Genomic DNA, 20,794 nt, shown 5'->3' with positions numbered 1-20,794 from the left:
TTTTAAAAAAAAAAAGATAAAAAGAAAAAGGGCGAGGGTGGTCTGGTCCCACTTTACCAAAATTTATGGAGTACACATGGTGCGCAGTCTTACGGTAAGTGAATGGCTCTCCCATTGGTGGGGTTCTCATTCAGCTTTCAGCCCTTCAGCTCCTTTCAAAAACCAGGTACCGTGCTTTATATATATTATGAGAACTTTGGAAGTGTAGGAATACCGCCCGATATGATGGGATCCTCGTGCGGAACGAGATCCTGATTTCTCGCATCGCCGGATGGATGAGAAGAATTGCAGATAGTCGAGCATCACTGACTATTCGTGCCACCAACCATAGCAGGGTGTTGTCTTCCTTGGGATTAATCTTCAAACCCAAAACAACATGTCCCACGTGGTGCGCTGGTTGAAACCGCCAAGTGGGTGGGTCAAACTCAATGTTGACGGGTCGTCTCTGGGTAACCCGGGACTAGCAGGAGGAGGGGGAGTGTGCAGGACTGAGGATGGTCATTTTATTTTTGGTTTTCATGCTGGCTATGGACGTGCCTCTAATACCAGGGCTGAAATTCGTGTGGTCCATGATGGTCTCATACATTGCATCAATTATGGCCTGAAAAACATCATTCTTGAATCCGACTCCTTTATGGTGGTTAGTTTTCTGTCGGGTAGCTCTTGCCCGGGCTGGAAATGGAAGTATTGGCTTCACAGAATTCGGATTCTCTGTTCCTACGGTAATGTACAGTTTCAACACATTTGTAGGGAAGGCAATGGGCCAGCAGATGGCATGGCCAATTTAGGATGCGGGAAACAAGAATCCGCCTTTTTCCAAACATTGCGGCTCTCCCTCAAATGGTGAGAGGCCTCTTATTCCTCGATAAGGTCGGCTTGGGGACTGTCAGAAAGAGGCTCAAAAGATAGTGGTAGAGAGTTAGGTTGCGGTTTCGGTTTGGGCTCCAGTTTTTCTCTTGTAAAAAGGGAGGGGGGGATGCAAATTTTGTAAATCTTACGATATGTGGCATCAGGCATCTTTTCTGGCCTGATGACAGCCCGAAGTGTCTCTTGTTCAGTGCCCTTTTCATGAAATGAAGGCTCTGTTTTTTTTAAAAAAAAATTAAAAAAAAAATGTATGAATGATTTGAGATATTTGGATGTTTTTTTCAAACTAGATCATGAGGATGTGTGTAATTAATTATTTTTTTCTCTACTAATATGCAATACTTTAGTATAATAAATTGTTTCTATAATGATTGAGTTGTATTACTTTATCTATGTTATGGATCGATGTAATATGCATATTAAAAGTGGAAGCAATTATTTAGAGTGTAGGCCTGGGAGGAGGTCCACAATGCTTCACCAAGGAGTTTACATGGGTACATGATCAAAGACGCTCATCAGGTGCGAGCCACAGTCTAGCTTTCCATGTACAAAATTTACTTCAGTCTGACTTTGATGATCTAATAGGCCATACATATAGATTAAATATTGACCATCCATTTCGTTAGCATACATTTGGCTCACCACTTGATTCTTGAACCTAGGCATAAGTTTTGGGTGAGGTTAACTAACCCAACACGTGAGTGGAGCCTTGCACAACCACATGTAGACACATGTGCCAATATATAGCATAACATGCAAGAATAAAGCTTTCCATTAAGTGGGCCACGCTGTTAAAACTTCTGGCTAAAAGTGAAGTTGTTTCACACCTCAAGTAGACCTGTTTTCAAAACAAATGGATGTCTACTAAATTTTGTATTATCTTATTGTGCCGCGTTGAGAAGCGAGACAACATTATTATTTATTTTTTTTTATTTATTTATTTATTTATTTTGTGCAAGAAGATCAAATCACTATTGTCCAACTATTGGAAAACTCGGTTAAAACAGTTTCTATGGAAATCCATTTGTTTTGTACATAGGTTCACCTGAGGTATGAAACAACTTGACTACTTGTAGTTCAAAAGTTCTAAACAACTTTGTCCACTTGATGAAAATATTACAAAAAACTGTAGCATTGCCGCCGCATTTTTACACCACAAAAGGATTGTTTGGATGATCCGATATGCAAGTATGTGGAGTTCATCCATGTACAGGCCAATCAAAGGACGTCAAGTACTTTACTAGCACAAAACGTTCTATATGGCTTCTTCTGCCAGATGTCTCCCAGCTTCCAGAGAGGTCGTGGCCTAAATCTGGTTTGTTTTGAGAGATCGGTATGGCAATGTTCCGGTCTATCTCTATTTTTCAAGTTTTCATCTTCTGCTGCTTTAGTGAGTATATGATAGGTGAGGCCCTTTTCCTTTTGTGGGACCCACCTGAATCCATATATAAATTTTGCTATATCAACATAGTTACACGTGGTGTACTCTCACCTTTTTTTTTTCTTTAAAAAAAACTAAATAAATAAATAAATAAAACTGTCTTATTTGGAATGGAATGAGGATTCAGAAGCAACTGAATTTCTTTTACTATCACAACTTAGCTTTGCTTTCCCCTGACCTTTTTTCCTTGATAAAAAAAAGAGAACAATATTGTTGTCATGCCAGTTCAAATGTGATTCTAAATCCATATGCGACTCGAATCCTTACGTCTTGATGAACAGTAAAGGTAATTAAAGGAGTGGAGAGTGGAGGAAGGGGCTATGCCGAGTCTTTTACATTTACGGTTCTCTTACTGCTGTCTATTGAACATGCTTCCAGAAGGACTGCAGTACGTGACTACCCTAAAAAAACTGGAGCTATGGGGCATGGTTTCAGACTTCAAAGAAAGGCTCCAAGAAAACAAGGGAGAGGACTGGCATAAGATTCGACACATACCCTCCATCGACATATCCTATCAAAGCATTTGCACTTCCTCTCCTTGCTAGAGCTACATTGGTGAGAATTATTTCGTCTCTTCATTTTATTTACCTGTTAATCGATACTTCAAGAAAGTATAAACATATCATTTTTTTATTTTTTTTTTAAACTTAGAAAAACTATAGTCTCATGAAATTTTAAATTCTAGTTTTATTCTTCGAGTAATTTCTTCCTTTAAACAATTTAAATTCTTGCTATGAAAAATCTACTGCTAGCTTCACCATTCATTTTATAGTTTGTATCCATACATTGCCAAGAATACAAAGTATTTTATAGTTCTGTAAAGTGTTCAATTAATTTTTTATACAGAAATCTGCACGCCAATTGTTTGAAGAAATGCTTAAGCCAAGTCTTTTTTTGGATGAAACCATGCTATCAGTGCTCAGCTTGGACGCACACAGGTCATTGTATGGTTGTGAGAGAAACTATTGCATTATCCATCTAGTTGACCTTTCTTTGGTGGACCATTTTGTAAATTAACATTGAATTGATAACTTTAATTGTTTGAACAGTGATTTTTTATTTATTTATTTTTTTCCTTGTTAAATGTAGACTGTAGAATTTTTTTTTTGTTTGAAGGCCATTGATGAGATTGTCAGCATTATCTTACCAGTTTAATTTTTGAACAGTGGTCATTCATAAGGGCCTGCCAAAGGATTGTTTGGATCATCCAAAGATGCAAGCTTGTGGGGCTTATCCATCAAGTCAATAGTCTGGATTACCACATGCCCTGCTTATGCGACCAACCTAGGACAATTTTTATGTTCCAATGCATTATGGCCCATTACTTTGTTCTGCACAATATGAATTGTTTTAGCATAAATAATAACACATCATTTTTAAGTTTTAATCAAAGATTTTTGATATATTAGCCTTTGCTTTTATAGGAAAAGCTACTTGGCATGCGGGAGGCGATTGGACGTGACATAGAGAATGGTCGTGAAGGAAAATTTATTTCCCTTTTATGGTTTCTCTGTTGGCTTCCTTTTTTCTTTTTTTCTTTTTTCTATTGCTTCAACATGTATGAATGGTGTGAGATATTTGGATGATGTTTTCAAACTGTATCAAGACGGGGTGTGTGTGTGTGTGTTTTCTTTTTATTTGTTTGGTTTGGCAACTAATCTTGAATACTTCAATATAATAAGTTATTTCTCTGATGCTTGAGATGTAATTTTGTCAATATTTGGATGTAATATGCTTGTTCAAAGTAGTACTAGTTATTCAGAGTGTAGGCTCAGGAGGAGGTCCACAATGCTTCACCAAGGAGTTTACATGGGTGCATGATAAAGCTGCTATACTAATCTTCAATACTTCAATGTAAAAGGATATTTCTGTAATGCTTGAGAACTATTACTTTATATATATTTGGGTGTAATATGCTTATTCAAACTGAAAAATAGTTATTCAAAATGTAGGCTTGGGAGGAGGTCCACAATGCTTCATCGGGGAGTTTATATGGGTGCATGATCAAAGATGTTCATGGCCACAATCTAGCTTTCCCAATGCAAAACTCAGGTCAGTTTGACTCCAATCATCTGATAGGCCATACATATAGATTAAATGTTGACAGTCCATTTGTTTAGCATACGTTTGGCGCACGTAGTTTACGACCAACCTGATTCTTGGCCCTAGGCATAAGTTTCAAGTTAGGTTTGCTAAGCCCATACGTGAGTGGAGGCTTGCGCAACAACATGCAGCTGTACGTGCCAATATAGCATAACATGCAAGAATTGAGCTTTCCATTAAGTGGGCCATGTTGATTAAAACATTTTGCCTGAAAGTGAAGTTGTTTCACACCTCAGGTGGACCTGTTTTCAAAACAAATGGATGTCTAAAAAAATCTGCATTATCCAATTGTGCTGCATCGAGGAGTAGAACAACCTGTTTTTTGCTCAATAAATCTAATAAATGTTACCCTCCTAGTGAAGAGCTTGTCTAAAACAGTTTTTGCATACATCCATTTGTTTTGTAGACAGGTTCAACTAAGGTATGAAACAACTTGACTTTTAGGTAGAAATTCTAAACAATGTTGTCCACTTGATGGAAAGCTCGTCTCTCACTCTTATGCTATATTGGCACGTGGCCCAGCAGGCCTCCACATGTGAGTGGGAGTACCAAACCTCTGTTTCAGGTCTACTTTATATGACATTAGTTTGTTTTGGTCCCACTATAGATTGTTGGCTTTACAGTATGGAAAACTGACTAAGGAGCCAATGCATTTGAGTTTGTTTGAAGTTGGCCCATCCTTTGAAGCCAATATTGGATTCAAATATTAATTTCATATCCCAAGCTTCTTTTTTTTTTTTTTTTTACAAAAAATGGGGACTAGCCCCCTGTATCTTTGTTAATTTGAAACAAGCATGTACAGACTGGACTTTTGGGTGGGCTGCACAATAACATTGGGCCTCACCTATCATTTCGCCTAATTGGCAAACAGAAAATAGGAGAAAAAAGAATAGAAGAAACTATAGGAGAGGGAACTGCTTCAGGCGTCGAGATGGAGGAACATCTGAATTTCGCTTAAGTCAGGGACCCACAACTGCCCCACATAAGCATCAATTGGAGAAATTCAGACAACTGGTTGGCCCCGCTGCATAGCTGACAGCCACATGCCTACATGCTGCTGGCTACAAAGCATTATCCCACCTCAATCTTCAGCCTGAACCAAACTGCCATCAACCATCAGCCTTGCAGCACACGCCCAGTCAAGCATCAGTCCTGCTAGAATGCTGTTATAGCCAGTCATCCACAGCAATGGCGTCTCAGGCAGACAGTCCTGCAGTCCCACTGGGATAGGCCTGAAAAACAGGGTCATTATAATAGTAGCCGGTTTGTATCCGGCCATATCCCAAGCTTAAAATTTGGTTCATGTTAGTAATGCTTTAACCAAATCTAAATAGGAGTTCCTTGCCATCCAGTATATATGACATTATTTTCATAAATAATTTATGTATTTTTTTTCCTATTCATCTTTTGTAGGACATTGATCGACAGATTAGGAGCTTTATTCATAAAGATGTTTGGAGCATCTTCCATCTGTCGTAGAGCCTATCAAATATTAATATGGATCTCCCAACTACACCCCCACCTGCACTGAATGCTTGCAGAAGGATACTTCAACCAAACAGATAAGAACTTATACTTCCTCCTATTTTATTGTTGACTAGTTTCTATATATGTGAACAATCAAGGCTTCTCATCAGGTACAGCCTGGTGTATAACTACCCAGGCACAAAGAGCAGGCTACTCTGATAATGTGATGGACCATCCATGCACATGTAATGTGGGCCGTCAATTTCTTCTGTCTACCTCTAGGCCAACTGATTTGTTGTCGCGGCCTGTTTCGTGGGCCATCCATGCACATAATTGGTGAGCTTTACTAGCTTCCCTGGACATTTGATGTATATTTTTTAACCCTCCATTCATAGGATATTGCTCGAGGAATTAGGAGCTTCAATCTGTAGGAATTTTGGAGCATCTTCCACCCAAGAGACCAATATTTTGTTTCTTCCAACCACAGCCCCAGCTGTACAGACTGTGGCACCTGGACACTTAACGCCCTCCTGTTTTATTCTTAATGTAAGTATATGCTTCAAAAGCTTTTAGAGATTTAAGCTAGCAAATTCTAGCATAGAATTATCAAGTTTTTAATCACAGATTGATTTCCAGGCTCTTTATTTCACATGATAGACTGTGACAACACACCCATGTGAAGCATCTCAACAGATAAGGAAGATGGTGGCATGGGAATCGATTACCTTTTCGGTGGTTTCTTTCCTCACTTCCTCTTGTAATGAAGGGCGGCTCAAGAGAAATACAGTCATTGTAGGAAGAATTAAGGATAATCTTATCCTCTCAGCGATGAACATACAAAGCTTTCAAAAGCCTTTAACTGGCATCTCCATGCAACATATGGAGTGAGATTTTGTGGTCCAAGCCAACGTCTCTTGGAAATGTTCCTAGACGGTCTGATCAAGAGGCTGGCCAGTCGCTCTTAAAATTCTACTGTGATTGGTGCATGAGGATTTGGATGACATTTGTAATTGTAGCATGAGGATGTATTTGTGTATGCTTGCCAAACTATCTTTTGATATGTTACATTGTGCCATTTTATATGATATGATATATTCATTAGTTTTCACAAGTGTTTTGTGTAATGTTTGATTTGTAATAGTGAATGCATGTTTTCACAAAATATTCTTACTGAGAATTGAAATAGAAGCAATTTTTATTTTTATTTTTACAGAACACTCTTTCATCTATGTATTATACAATGCGTGATAGAGAGTTTCCACCGTTGATTTCAAATACTCCACTGCTCCATATAGAAATATCCTAGCCATTGTAACTCCGGCCATGGTTAAACATGGACTGCCACCGCATTTTCTATCATAACTGCCTATTTGATTATCACTAATTGTACTAGGAAGTTCGTATCTGAAAGACTATTTGAATGGTTGGTGCATTGCATGGGCCTATCCAACTATTGCTCATCAAATCAACAGTTTGGATTGCGGAACTAGAGGACCCGCTTGCACAAGCTGAAAACTCCTTGTGTTTTGTTGAAACTATCTGTTCGAAGTTGTACACTAACACTTCTTTCTGGGTATATAATACTTGATTGGAAGAAATGGGAGCTTTGTTTTAAGGTAGGGTCCACCAATCGGATAGTCAGGATCACCCGACCCCTGAATTTTAAGTTATGACCCCACAACTTAGTATGGATTGATGTGCATTTGTGTACATGGGTATGTGGAAATAATTACATGATTCATTTCAGAAAGCATCCATGCGTACGAGAGAATGCCCCATGAAGAAATTTAGGAAAGGGTAAAATGTGGGAATACCATGGTTGCCAAAGTCAAATGGTTGTTCTTCCTTCCCCGCTCGTTTTTCTACATATGCGGTCAAATGGTTGTTCTTCCTTCCCCACTCCTTTTTCTACATATGCGGGGGCAGGCTCCACACTCTATATGAGGTGACTCCTGAAGCAGGGGAGACACTCCTAGACCAGCAGAATTACATGAACAAGCAACAAGACCTATTCCAAGCCCTACGGAGTGTCCAGTCAGGATGGATTTAGGCCATCCATGAGTGGAGCCTGTCACTTTAACAGTTCTGAATTACCATTTGTATAGATTATTGATTGAGTGAATGGTTGAAGTCTGATATTAAAGTGCCAAACACATGGAATGGTCCGCTCGACAAAAAAGATATTTCAAGTCCCATCAGGAATATACATTCACATCAATCCACACTGACCAGTTTGTAGGACCCCTTGTGGATGAGGAAGCACACTACAAAAATCATTAGTAAAAACTCAATGGTCAGATTATTTAGAATCATATCTGGATTGTCAGATCAGTACTGATTTTGGTACAAGTTGTTCCGACATGATCCATGATTCAAACAAATTGCCACAGATGAGATAAATGATTTCCCTAACTACCATTTAGTAGAGCATTAAGCCTTCAATATCTTGCAGTAAACATGGTTTGTGTACTGCTCTCTAAGTTAAGGATACCAATTCTCTCAAAAGAGATAGGTGCATGGCCACCACATTAATTAAGAGGCCTTTCGATGGTTGTCATTGTTTTATTATGTGGTCACCTGATAATTGAATGGACCTGATTTGTGGTGAATCGTATTTTCCTGACATGAGCAACCTTCTCGAGTCGAGGTGTTGAATGACACGGGCATACGAGGTGGGCCCCCCTCGAAGCTAGTCAGCTGCGCAAAATTCTCATACACACACACACACACGCGCACACACACACCCCACACACTCACGCTAGTGGAATTTCACCAGCTATGGGTAATTGAACCCTTGACCGGGAGTCGAAACTCCTGAGAGTTTACCACCAGAGCCAGAGCAAGGACCCAAACTTCTCATATACATGTAGCTGTAGCATGCCGATATCACGCCTCCCATATCATCCTCGTGCAAACGATTAACAGGAAAAAAATAAAAATAAAAGTCATATTGAGTAACTTTAAATTAAAAAGGACTGAAATTTGGGACCGCTGTCTCTTTAGTCACATGAAGCGGATTGGGTATTGAGTAACTCTATGGGCCTGATTTTTGTATTTTATCCACTCAGTCCACCTATTTTACCAGATAATTTTAGGGCTTGAGCCCAAAGATAAACCATGTCCAAAGCTCAAGTGGACCACACCACAGGAAGTAGTGTGAATTAAACGTCTACCGTTGAAAATTTATTGAGGGCAATAGAAGTTTTGGATCGAGCTGATATTTGTGTTTTCCTTTCACCTATTTCTTTGTGATCTTATGAAAAGATTGGATGACAAATAAAAATCATTGTGGGCCCCTGGAAGGTTTCAACGGTGGAAATCATTATTCCCGCTATTTCCTGTGGTGCGGTTCCCCTTGAACTTTGGATATGCTTAAATTTTGGACTCAACCCCTAAAATGATCTGGATAAACATATCCCAAATTTTGAACTTGCCCCATCATTTAAAGCCAATATTCCATGAAAATATTATTTCATATTCCAAAGTTAAAATTTTATTCATGTTGGTAATATTTCAACCAAATCTAAATAGGAATGCTTTGTCATCCAACATTTATGTTATTATTTTCACATAAAATTTATGTATTTTTGTCCGTCTTTTGTAGGACATTGATCGACAGATTAGGATCTACAGTAGACCCCATCCACTTGCACGGAATGCTAGCAGAAGAACACATTAACCAAATGGATAGGAACTTGTACTTCCTCCTACTTTATTCTTGACTAGTTTTAATGTAAGTAAATGCTTCAACTGATTTTATAGTTTTTAAGCAAACAAATTCTAGCATGTAAGTTACAGTTTTTTTCTTTTTCTTTCCCCCTCACAAGAGAGACTGTGATGACCCCCACGAAATGACAAGAAAGATGTAAAGAATGGTGGCACAGGCAGGGGACTGTAACCCGAACTTCTTTCACGCCTCCGTGCTTGATAAAAGGAGAAGAGCCACCATCCGATCTATCCAACCTCAATCGGGTCCAGCCATCCCGTCAACTCAGGAGATTAGAGCTGCAGCTGTCCATTTCTTCTCAGATCTCTTCGCATCCAATGCTTCTAATCTCCCACCCTCCATCCTTAACTGCATCCCGAATCTTATCTCAGACCACATGAACTCCGTTCTTTTGAGTCCTCCCACCCTGGATGAGGTCAAGGCTGCAGTCTTCGCTATTCCTGCCGATAGAGCTCCGGGACCAGATGGTTTCTCGAGCAGCTTCTTTTCTTCCTATTGGGATATTATCCAAAACCGACATTCACAATGCAGCCATTGAGTTATTCCACGGAGGCCTAACACTTAGAGCTTTCCAGTCCACATCCATTTTTCTCATTCCCAAGAAGAAAAATGCCAAGTCCTTTGCCCATTTTCAGCCCATTAGCCTTTACAACTGTATCCAGAAGATCTTCTCTAAAATCCTTGCTTCCAGGTTTTCAAAGATCCTACCCTCTATCATCTCCGATGATGCCTTTGTTAAGAACCGGTCGAATGTCGAGAGCATCTCTATTGCCTCTGAGATGGCTAACGCTATAGACCACAAATCTCATGGAGGTAAGATCATTATGAAGCTAGATATGAGAAGGCCTACGACAGACTTGAATTGCTGTTCATAGCGTCGTCCTTCGCAAATTCGGCTTCCATCCATATTGGATCAAGATAGCCAAACAAAGCTGGGAGGGGAGTTGGTTCTCTATCCTCATCAATGGGGAATCCTTCGGTTTCTTTCAGTCTTCTAGGGGTCTTCGTCAAGGAGACCCTTTATCTCCAGTCATTTTCATTATCGCGGCCGAAGTCCTTTCTCGTGACCTCAGGGGACTCTTCCTCTCCAGGAGATGCCTCTCATTCAGCCTCCCAAGAGGCTGCCCCATTATATCCCATCTACTTTTTGCTGATGATACCATTATCTTTTTAAATGGCAGGTCCTCCTCACTTTCATTCATTCCTATGAGCAGGCTTCTAGTCAGAAAGTCAATCCGACTAAGAGTTGCTTCATCCTAGCTAAGAAAGCTACCCCGTCCAAAACCAGGCAAGTCGCCCGCATATCAGGCTTCTAGCCAGGCTCTCTCCCTTTCACGTACCTGGGTGATCCTCTCCATAGAGGCAGGATTCGGTACCTCTACATTCTCCCCATCCTTCAGAAGCTTGAGCTTCGGGTCACTGGGTGGGAAGCCAAACTCCTCAATCAAGCGACCACGCTGGTCCTCATCAAGCATGTTCTTGCCAGCATCCCCATGCACATCTTATCTACCATCAACATCCCTAAGAAAGCATGCAACCATGTAAAAAAAAATCCTAGTGTCATTCTTCTGGGGTTCAGCTGACAGCACCAAGAAGCAGCACTAGGTCAGTTGGACTGATATTTGCTTCCCTTTATCTGAGGGTGGCCTTGGAATCCATCGGATAGTCGACACCATGAAGGCCTTTAGATGTAAAATGGCATGGAGGCTTATCTAGGGTGACTCGCTTTGGGCCAGATTCTTCTCAGTGAAATATCTATAGAAATTTCTCATATCTATCAGCCCGTCAAGGAACATTGGATCTAGCCTTTGGAAGGACATCAGGTGTATTCTGCAATTTTCTATTCTCAACTCCAAATGGCTAATTGGCAAGGGAGATGTTTCCTTTTGGCTTCATAATTGGACAGGCAATGGCCTCCTCATTGTAGCAGCTTCATCTATTCCTCAACCCGACAAAGCTTTACTCTCTGACTTCTGGGACCCAGTAGGCACCTGGAACATGGAGCAAGTTTCTGATCTTCTCCTCACTCTAGCAATTCAGTCTATTCTCGACAGTGGTGTCTTCATTTCTGATAAAAGAGATAAGTTGTCTTGGACTCTCTTTTCTAACCGCAGATTCTCCATTAAATCTGCTTGGAATTCTTTGCGATATCCCAGGCTTAAGCAACAATGGACAAGATGGGCCTGGAACAGAGTCATCCCGCCCAAGATCGCAGTCTTAGTTTGTAAGATTATGCACTGCGCCATATCGGTGGATGTTGCCATTCAGCGTCTAGCTAGGTATCAGTTTAGCTTCGATGTGCATTTGTTGTGGGTCTGCAACCAATCATCTCCCCAGCTGACCTCACTTACGCTCAGACTCAATCAGCTTGGCCCCTGCATCTTAGCTTTGATCGCCAAACCACTCCTGCATCCTCTCTGGCTGGCCACTCTCTCGGCCGAGATCAGCTACTCAACCTCAGTCCCCAACCTCTAGGGCCATCCTCGCTGTCTCTCTCCCCAATCCCATGGCAGATTCACCAACTGTGTCTCCCCTCCCAGCTACCTCCAGCACACTCAAGCCCTATTTCCCCTGCCCAAAACTAGAACCAACAACCATCTTCTCTAACTTTAGCAGAAATGCCCCCCATCTCCAACAGCAATGCCAGCCCTCTTCACCCCCTTCAACTACCAGCTTTGGTCCTCAGATTGAGGACGCTGGCCACTTATTCTGTCAGAACAAAGAGGCTACCTAGATTTGGAACCATTTTGCATTCTTATTCCACATCTCTCTCATCCAAGATCAGTCCATTCAAGCTCGTATTCTCCAATGGACAGCAACTACGTCATCCTCTTCCTATTGGAGACTCATTCGGGGATTGGCCTTTCTCATTATTCTTTGGGAGATTTGGCTAGGCAAAAATGGAGCTTTATTCGACAGCCAGCCCATCAAACCTCATTATCTCCAAAGTCTCCAATTGGCTCTTGGAAATCAGAGCACTTCTCCTTGACCCCATTGTACGGTCAGGCCTTGTGAACCAGGGGTTCTCTTTGGCAACGCCTCCTCCCCAATCCCATCGATTGACGATTATCAAGTGGCTTAGGCCCTCCATATCCTGGATGAAGTTGAATGTCTATGGTTCTTCCCATGGGAACCTTGGGGCAAGCGGCCGAGGAGTCTGTCGAGATCATGAAGGGAACTTCATCTTTGCCTTCCACTCCGGCTATGGTCTTCTCTCCAACATGCTAGTGGAAGCTTATGCTATGGTTGACGGGCTGAATTTTTGCAAGGATATGGGGCTGTCATCCATCTTAGTGGAAACCGACTCCAAGGTTCTTTTCGAAGCGGTCTCTAATCCTGGCCACTCCTGTGGCCGGAAGCTTTGGTACATCCTTCAATCTATTCTTCTTCTGGCCCAACCTCTCAATCTTCGACTTAGTCACACCTTCAGGGAAGGCAACTCCGCAGCTGACGGGCTCCCCAACATTGCTAGCAGCGGAGTGCCTGATAAATTTTACATCAATCCAGCAAACCTCCCCAAACAAGTGAGAGGCTCCTTGGTCCTTGACAAAGCGGGAGCGAGTATTTTGAGACATTGTAAGAACAGGACAGGTGTTGGCTAGTACCTTTTTTGGGCACTTCCTTGTTAGGTCCCCTTTGCTTCCCCTATCTCCTCTCTTGCTTCCTTCATGTGGGGCCCATTCCTTCCCCGCTCCTTCCCCTCCTGATGTAGAGCGGGTCGCGAACAGTTTCATTGCTAAGATGGATCAGAAAAGGCCCGGTCGACAACAGAAGTGATCTGGACCATCGGACCTTAGATCGGGCATATCTCGTAATCCGGAATGAGTTATCTGAAGTAAAATATATGATTTTGGGGTAGAACAAGCTACTTTAGCCAACCAACCTCGCTATGCCAGATTGCGCAGCCCGGAATTGTGAAAAACCCCTTGATCGATGGTCGTTTCCCTGTTTTAATTCCGTTTTTACTATAAATAGTAAGTTTTAGTTTGATTATAACTCTTCATCCGTCGGGCTTTAGGAGTTGCGCCCAACGTGAAAAGAACTTAGAATAACTAGGAGAATGGTTTGGTGAAGCCAAATAGGACACTTACTATTTTTGGCCGAAAACCTTGCGCACTAGTAGACATCATGACCGTCTATAAATAGTAAGTTTACTATTTATAGTAAGTCGCAGATTCTAAGAGTTTGAGTTGTAGTTTGATTCTGATTTCTTTCTCATTGCTTGGTACCCTTATTTAAAGGGTTGTGAACTCATTTTTAATTATTCATCAATCAATTTCGAATTTATTAGAATTTATTTCTATTTTCTTCTTTCATTCCTCGTGGATTCGAGAAGTCTCTGTGAGGAGTCCAGAAAAGTTTCGTGGATTCGGAATAGTTATCCTCTTGAGGAAGACGGTGCTCAACCTCACGTCCTCCCCTACGTCAGTTTGGTATCAAAGCGAGGTTTCTCCTCGGATTGATGGCTTCTAACGACGGGTCGGGCAACAATCCCATAGGCGGTGCTATAAGGAATTCGCCTTTAACGGCGGCAGCTTTCGAAGTAGCGCAACAAGAGAATCAGCAAGCCATGCAAGGGCTGTAGGCTTCCATCGACCACATAACGAATCTCTTGGCAGAGAACCTAAGGCAACTCCGTATTCCTGGTGGCAATCCTCCACCCCCAATTAATCGCCCTGATTGCAGGATAGTACCGGCATTGCATCCAAGGGTCATTCCTGAGGAAGGGGGCTCCAGTGAGGAGAAAATCAACGACATAATCTTCCAACACCCCAAACATGGCGGCGATCGAGTAAATCGAACGGATCGAGAATTTAATATGAGGGTTGATATTCCTAGCTTCAATGGCCAACTACACATTGAGGATTTTCTCGATTGGCTTTTTGAAGTTGAGCAATTTTTCGGCTATATGGGCATCCCTGAAGTAAAGAAAGTCAAGCTTGTGGCCTACAAGTTGAAAGGAGGAGCTTCAGCTTGGTGGGAACAACTGTAACTCGCGCGAACCAGGTAGACGAAAGCACCAATCCGCACCTGGCAGCGAATGAAGCAACTACTACGTGCTCGATTCCTCCCTAGCGATTACGATCAAGTATTATTCCAACAATACCAAAATTGTCGACAGGGTAGTCGGTCGGTGAGAGAATACGCAGAAGAATTTTACCGCCTGGCGGCGCGTAACGATTTGGTCAAGACTGAGTCGCAACAAGTCGCCCGATTCAACGATGGATTGCATATGACTATTCAGGATCGGGTCCAGATGCAGTCCGTATGGACGATGAATGATGCAATCAAGTTGGCTACTTGGGCTGAAGCGCAACTTGAACATCCTAACACATGGACTTATCCTACTGCAAAGATCCCTGCGGCAGGTCTGCCCCAGGGAACTGCACAGCCTAAGGGGAATGAGCTTGTAGGAGCACGCACTCAACCTCCTACGTTTGAGAACTGAGATTAGGGAAGCGGGCAAGCTAGACCCCAAAGGGGCGTATCAACTGCTGCTGGTCCAAGTAGAATCTCAAACCCTTATGCTCGCCCAAGGCCCGATAACTGCTATCGTTGTGGCCAATTGGGTCACCTATCAAATACTTGTCTCCAGCGAAAAGTGGCAAACCTCGCCATCAATGATGGTAGTGCTGATAATGCTTATGAAGATCCAGATATTGAAGAACAGGAGCATACCACCGAGGACGAGGCAGATGATTCAGGTTGGATTCAGCAAGATCACGGCGAGTCGCTCGTCGTAAGGCGACTATTATATGCGCCAAGAAAAGAAGTGCATCCACAGCGGCATAACATCTTCCACACTAGGTGTACGGTGAATCGAAAGGTTTGTGACGTGATAATTGACAGTGGGAGCAGCGAGAACATCGTCTCCAAGGTCATGGTGGAAAAATTGTAATTGAAAACGGAGCATCATCCCTCTCCATATACAATCAGTTGGATCAAGAAGGTCAGCGAAATAAAGGTAACTGCACCATATCCTTTTCAATTAGCAAACATTATAAGGATGAAGTAGTATGCGATGTGGTTGACATGGAAGCATATCACATACTATTCGGTCGGCCCTAGCAATGTGACCGTGACGCCACTCATAAAGGGTGAGATAATATATATCTTCGTCAAGGACGGTCAGAAGACCATATTGGCCCCTATGGATACAGAGGGACCACCTGAAACTTCTAAAGTGGAGGGTCATTTTCTCTTAACCATACGGGACTTCGTGGAAGAATCAAAGGAAACAGGACAGACTTATGCATTAATTATAAAAGGGGAAGAACTCGAGCCTACCAACATCCCTGAAAGACTAAGGCCCCTGCTACATGAATTCAAAGAAATCTGGCCCGATGAACTTCCCGATGAGTTACCCCCCATGCGGGATATCCAACACCATATTGACTTTGTCCCTGGGTCCAGTTTACCTAATCGTCCCCATTATCGAATGAGTCCAAATGAGTGCGAGATTCTGCAGGGACAAGTAGAGGAGTTGATCCGTAAGGGTCTTATTCGAGAGAGCATGAGTCCATGTGCTATACCAGTTCTATTAACTCCAAAGAAAGATGAGAGTTGGTGCATGTGTATCAACAGCCGAGCCATCAACAAAATCACCAGAAAATACAAGTTTCCTATACCACGGTTGGACGATATGCTGGACATGTTAGAGGGTACAAAAATACTTTCTAAATTGGACCTAAGGAGCGGCTACTATCAGATTCGAATACAGTCGGGTGATGAGTGGAAAACGACCTTTAAGACCAAGGAAGGATTATATGAATGGATGGTCATGCCCTTCGGTCTTTCGAATGCGCCTAGCACATTTATGAGATTGATGAACCAAGTAATGAAACCTTTCATTGGATAGTTCGTTGTGGTTTACTTCGATGATATTTTGATATACAGTCAAGACGAAACCACCCATATGGAACACCTCAAGAAGGTCCTTCAAGTGCACACTAAAAATAAACTGTACCTCAATTTAAAAAAGTATAGCTTCATGACTGATAGCCTATTATTTCTGAATTTTGTCGTCACATCCATGAGCAGTTGGGTGGATGAGGAAAAGGTGAAGGCAATCAGAGAATGGCCGGTTCCTACAAATATTCACGAAGTGCGAAGTTTTCATGGACTGGCGACATTCTATCGTCGGTTTGTGAAAAATTTCAGTACCATTGTATCACCAATCACAAATTGCATGAAGAAGGGGCAGTTTCAGTGGACTGATGAAGCCAACAGGAGCTTTGTCGAAATCAAGCGCAGATTATCTACGACCTTGGTTTTTGTACTTCCCAACTTTGACAAACTGTTTGAAGTCGAATGTGATGCCTGATATGTCAGAATTGTGTGAGTTTTGTCTCAAGAAGGTAGGCCGGTAGCCTTTTACAGCGAGAAACTTAGTGATGCACGTAAGAAGTGGTCTACATATGAGATCGAGTAATACGGGGTGGTCCAGGCACTGTGACACTGGCGACATTATTTGATTCAAAGAGAATTCATATTTTACGCGGACAATCAAGCTCTCAAATTCATTAATAATTAAGCTAACATTAACCATGTGCATGCTAGGTGGATCTCGTTTTTGTAGGAATTCACGTTCATACTAAAACATAAGTCAATTTCAGAGAATCGTAACCGTCAGTCCCCGGCAACGGCGCCAAAAACTTGTTCACTCCCCAAGTATAGGGTTGTGATGTAGTAATAAACTCGGTAAGACCGAGGTCGAATCCACAGGGACTGATACCTGTACGTTTCCTGAAACCAAGTAGAACTAGAACTAGGCTAAGATGCAATCTAAATCAAATAGAATTTCAGAATTAATTGTGGAATAATTATCTAAAAACTTTAAACAATTTAAGGAAGAGAAACTAGGGATTCAGAGGATCCACTTGTAGAGATCAGGGAGATCTTATGCCTGCATCAAGGATTATGGGATTAAGTTGAACTTACTTGATCTGGTTATCAAGAGATGAAAGGTATATGAATTAAAATGGATTCCATCATCTAACCATGCCCAGGCGACAAAGCAAACAAGAGAATTAAACTAATTACCAACTAATCAACAGTGCATGAAAGTTAGGAAGGGTACTATCATCCAACCATGCTCAGGAGACGATGGTGAACAACAGGGCCTCCTGACGTCATAAACATCAAAAGAGAAAAAAAAATATTCAAAGCCATTGCAAACCAATTGTAATTTCAGTCACAACAGACCATTAAAGACTGAGGAAATATTCCTTTAATAATTAAACCACAATCAAATTTAGTTCACAATTAAATAATTAAATCACCAAATAAAACCTCCCATCTCAATACAAGCTTCACCTCTTAGCCCTAGCTAAGAGGTTTAGCCCAACATGATCGGGCTTGATCTCTCAACTAATAATAAATAAAAATTAAAAAATTAAAACTTAAAAACAAACTCTCTATGCAGACGTCCAGCCCCAAGCCTTAGATCCTTGCCCTTTCTCTCTCTCTTGCCTTGCTCGTTCCAGCAGCCGATTCTTCTTTTCTTCCTCCTCCTCTTCAAAGCCAAGCCCCCACCTTCCTTTATAGGATTCCGGCCCTGATGGCTGAGTCGACCCCCGAATTCTCCTTCGCAGTCCGTTCGCAACGGAGTCGGACTCCCAGTTTACGCAGAAAGAGCCTACGCAGCAAAGATTTCACAGCCGGAAGAAGGACGTGTTCGGTGATGTTTTACCGCGGATATCTTCGAGAAAACTCCTTTGCACGGTCGGTTTCCGCTCCTGCTCCATCCGAATGGCTTGGATCAACGAGAGATTTGATGATGGTGGCCCACCAGAGACGACCGCAGCTTCCTGTTGCGAACAGAGTCACCGCAAGTCGACTCTGTTCATGCGATGGCCCTTTTCTTGAGGCCGAGTCGAAAATCTACTCCGTCCATTCGAATCACGTCGAAAAACCGTTGGGGACAGACGAGACCAATTTGATTTCGTTGCGGCTCACAAGACTTGGCGTTACACCGTTCATCTTGTGTTTGAACGGCTGGGATCGTGAAGATGCTTGCATGGTGGAAAAAGGACACCTAGGCGTTGTTCTTGGCCATCTCCTACAACAAGTGGACGGTTTGGATCATCGAACTGAGGAGCGAGTGGGGCCCACAGTGATCTCCCGGTGAAAACAGCGTCGGACGCTGTTTCTTAAAAGAAAACGGACTTCGGGTCAGTCTATGGTTTGACCGGACTCTCCGCCCGGTGCACTTCTCGTGCACATGTACCCTATGTACATGCAGTGTACATATGGGTTCATTGTGATGTTCGTGAGAAATCCGTTCCGTCCATCCATTCTATTATATCATTTAGACTGTTTAGACCAATTTTGAAGCATATCCAGATATCAGGAGGGCCCCACATAATGATTAAAGGGGTTGATCTGTCCGTTGGGCTACTTCCAGAGGGATCCAATCACTGAAATTTGACGTGTACGGTTACTTTATGGTCCTCAGGCCACGTATGAAGTTTCAAACTGATCAAATGGTGGGAACCCTTTGATCTTGCATTCTGGACACTTTTCAGGCCACTTGAGCTTCAATTTCTCGATTTTCTTGGTTCCTTGGCATGCAAATCTGTCGATCTTGGTCTCCTAGGGTCCATCGCTTGCCTTGGTGCCTTCAAACCTTTAAATCCATGCTTTTAGTACCCTTTCTTAGTCCCGGCTTGTGAATATGCCCTACATCACAAACATGATTAAATCAGGCCGTTAAACAGTACTATGTTTGTAAATCTTGGCAACAACTGGGGTCTGATATGCAATATTCGACCCTCAACATTAGTCACTATAAGCAATGAGGTTGTCGGGTTCGAGCGCCTCAAAGACATATATGCCGATGACGACGACTTCAAGGAAGCATGGAGGTGGCCTCAGTGAACACCTTGGGCGAGACAAGACGCGAGCTCTTGTAGAAGAACGATATTATTGGTCGCAATTGATACGTGATGTGGGAAAGGCAGTCCAACGTTGTTATATTTGTCAAACCTGTAAGGGGCAATCTCATAATACGGGCCTTTACACTCCATTACCCGTGCCTGACGGCCCTTGGGGGGATTTATCTATGGACTTCGTGCTTGGTATCCCACGAACACAACGCGACATGGATTCGGTGTTCATAGTAGTAGATCGTTTCTCCAAGATGGCGTACTTTATTCCATGCAAGAAGACTCTCGTTGTAACACACGTGACGAATCTATTCTTCAGATAAATTGTGCGGCTACACGGGGTTCCCAAGACTATTACTTTTGACTGTGACACGAAGTTCATAAGCCACTTTTGGCGGACTTTGTGGACTCGATTCGATACACGATTTCAGTTCAATAGCGCCTACCACCCACAGACTAACGGTCAAACTGAGGTTGTGAATCGCACGTTGGGAAACCTCCTTCGATATATTTCGAGAGAAAAGCCGAAGCAGTGGGATTTGGCTTTGTCTCAAGCGGAGTTTGCATTCAACAACATGGTGAACCGCTCCCCGTTCCAAGTTATTTATGGACGAGTACCTCGCCACACACTAGACTTGGTCCCTTTGCCCAACCTCTCAGGCATGAGCATTGCAACGGAACATATGGCTGACGAGATCATGAGCATTCATGCGGAGGTACAAACCAACGTACATGCCTCTAACAAAAAGTACAAGGAGCAAGCGGATAAGCATCGGCGACAAAAAGTGTTCGAGGTGGGCGACCAAGTAATGGTCCATCTGTGCAAAGAACGATTTTCGACCGGAACGTATAACAAGTTGAAGAATAAAAAGATTGGACCGGTACCAATCATCCGAAAGATCAATAACAACGCTTATGTTATTGATCTTCCAGATGACATGACAATCTTACGGACTTTCAACATCGCGGACCTGACCGAGTATCATGAACCAACGCAGGATGAGAACTCGAGGACGAGTTCTTTTGAAGTGGAGGGGACTGATGTAGAGCGGGTCGCGGACAGTTTCATGGCCAAGATGGATCAGAAAAGGCCCGGTCGACGACAGAAGTGATCCGGACCATCGGACCTTAGATCGGGCATATCTCGCAATCCGGAATGAGTTATCTGACGTAAAATATATGATTTTGGGGTAGAACGAGCTACTTTAGCCAACCAACCCCACTATGCCGGGTTGCGCAGCCCGGAATTATGAAAAACCCCTTGATCGATGGTTGTTTCCCTGTTTTAATTCCGTTTTTACT

General features: G+C 42.5%; 1 protein-coding gene and 1 long non-coding RNA gene across 7 annotated transcripts in view; both read left to right on the top strand.

Annotated features, from left to right (window-relative positions):
- LOC131257764 (probable disease resistance protein RF45) overlaps positions 1 to 4,000 on the top strand; it is an 87,320-nt gene extending 83,320 nt beyond the window's left edge. For all 6 annotated transcript variants that reach the window (XM_058258636.1, XM_058258634.1, XM_058258631.1 and 3 more), the window contains one exon: positions 3,733 to 4,000. The gene's annotated coding sequence lies outside the window, so the exon portion shown is untranslated. The remainder of the gene's footprint in view (positions 1 to 3,732) is intronic.
- Positions 4,001 to 4,168: 168 nt separating this feature from the next.
- Positions 4,169 to 6,758, top strand: LOC131257775 (uncharacterized). Its single transcript, XR_009177627.1, has 3 exons — positions 4,169 to 4,360; positions 5,825 to 6,424; positions 6,515 to 6,758. It is a non-coding gene; the product is annotated as an uncharacterized LOC131257775 (long non-coding RNA).
- Positions 6,759 to 20,794: the final 14,036 nt, after the last annotated feature.

The sequence above is a fragment of the Magnolia sinica genome, chromosome 10 (genome assembly GCF_029962835.1).
Source record: "Magnolia sinica isolate HGM2019 chromosome 10, MsV1, whole genome shotgun sequence".
NCBI classification, from domain to species: Eukaryota; Viridiplantae; Streptophyta; class Magnoliopsida; order Magnoliales; family Magnoliaceae; genus Magnolia; species Magnolia sinica.
Note: the sequence above shows the minus strand (reverse complement) of the source record. Positions and strands in the feature narration are given on the sequence as shown.